This window comes from Bombus impatiens, unplaced genomic scaffold, assembly GCF_000188095.3.
Source record: "Bombus impatiens unplaced genomic scaffold, BIMP_2.2 scf_2136, whole genome shotgun sequence".
In the NCBI taxonomy this organism is placed as follows: domain Eukaryota; kingdom Metazoa; phylum Arthropoda; class Insecta; order Hymenoptera; family Apidae; genus Bombus; species Bombus impatiens.
Genome location: NT_178555.1, coordinates 2,431 through 4,314, shown reverse-complemented (window position 1 = coordinate 4,314; position 1,884 = coordinate 2,431). Strand labels below are relative to the sequence as shown.

The 1,884-nt window shown below is 36.2% G+C and overlaps 1 pseudogene; it reads right to left on the bottom strand.

The window, feature by feature from the left end:
- Positions 1 to 779: 779 nt before the first annotated feature.
- LOC100742808 lies at positions 780 to 1,416 on the bottom strand (annotated as a pseudogene).
- Between the last annotated feature and the right edge of the window lie 468 nt (positions 1,417 to 1,884).

Here is a 1,884-nt window from a genome sequence, read left to right as displayed (position 1 = left end):
GAATTGAATATTACATCCCCATCATCATCTGTACCGATGACCTCATCCCTCGTACATACTGTGGTGACATCTTTCACCGCCAATTGCCTGATTGAGATTAGATTCACATCTAATTCAAGGATAGTTCCCACCCGCCACAGGCCTTAGTCATCTTCACGACGATCGTTCCCTTTCCCTTGACCTCCAGCTACCCCTCCCCTCCTTCCAGCAATCCCTCGCTGTTTTCAAAGTCCTAATTTCCCCGAGATATTCGGGGCGAATATGCCGGAAAAGGTAAGCACGTGCCATGTTGTCCATTCTCATGCACTCTGGGTTCAACCTGTCTGCTGCCGTAAATCCTGGCTCTATTGTCTTTCAATATTCGTAATTCCCCTTTCTTAGGACCGGCTTCATATCGCTGTCCACATCATCTATTCTCTCCTGGTCGACCATGGCGTGGCTTCTTCTCGGATTATCTCAGAAAACACAAAAACTCAAAAAATAATGCTTTTTATTACCGCAGTTTACTGCCATGGACCGATAACCTATTATTTGATATAGGTTTGGGGTTATTAATTAATCGATTCACGCAGATTCGATTTTCTTTAATATATTTTTAGGTTCGTACAACACGTCTTAACACACAGAGTACACTCGGTCAATTAACACGTGGTCGACTTCTAAGACAAAAGAGCGTCGTTAGAAGTCGTACCAACTTAGCTTGTAGTAACTAGCGATCATGCCGACTTAACATTTCTCAACAATGAAGGCATGATTTGAGTATATATGAATGCACACCATTTCATATGACAAACAGAATTCCTTTGTTAATGAAGGAAAGTTCATAATGTTAATTTATCCAAGAATGAATCTGGATTATATATACATTACACTAAAAAAATTCTCATGGAAACTAGTAAACAACTAAATGGATAATGTCTCTTTGATCAATTTTTTCATTGTATTACCCATTGTTGTACTCGATGGGCTAGAGGTGGTAAATGATAATTTAAACAGATAAGGTTGTATATCAGGGTACGATGTATCAAAGATAAAATTCGGTTCAGCTTGATTTGGAATTTTGGGCAAATAGTTATGTCGATTTATTACTTCTGTTATGTAAAGAATCTTATCAGTTAATAAATCTCCAACTTTTTCTCTACGTATCTGTCGTTCATGTTCTGTTGCTAATTTAATAAGCTCTAAGTGTACTGTTCATACTTCCCATGGTATACATTCTGGTTGAAAAGGCCAGCGATTTTTCTTCTTTGAGTAACTACCTTCTTGCTTGTACTTAAATTTCGCAAGACTTCGATGGAAAAGAACACTATGAAATATACTTGCTACCGCTTCATCCACTGGTCTGCCCTCCATACTTAATTCAAATAACTGAATTCTGGCATTCATGGTGATTCCTCGTAAGAACAGTGGTAAAACCTTATTTCTTTCTTCATATTTTTCGTTTTATTTTTTTTCTCTAAATTTTTTTCTCTATGGAGGAATTCTTTTAGAAAAATTTAATTGCAGGTCATTATTATTAATGATCGTCTATTACACATAATAAAACGAATCAAACCAATATTCCTAATATATATAAATTCCTGTAACTGGTTCTCTTCAATGTTCACGCAATCACTCCCACCAACATTATCACTGCCATCATTCTATAAATTTTTGTCATTTAATTTGAGTGGTTACTATATTTTCAACGTTTATGCTTCACTAGATATTATTCGCTTTCAAATCCCTTTATAATGAAATTCGTATATTCTTGATTTTTTTGTATCAGTGCTTCGACGTTCCTTCTTTCTTCTTCGTTTAAATGTTCCAGTCGCAACAATTTCACTATTTTGTAGAACCTAGTTTCCTTAGATACTGAAATAACGTTGCACGTGGTATGAGAGA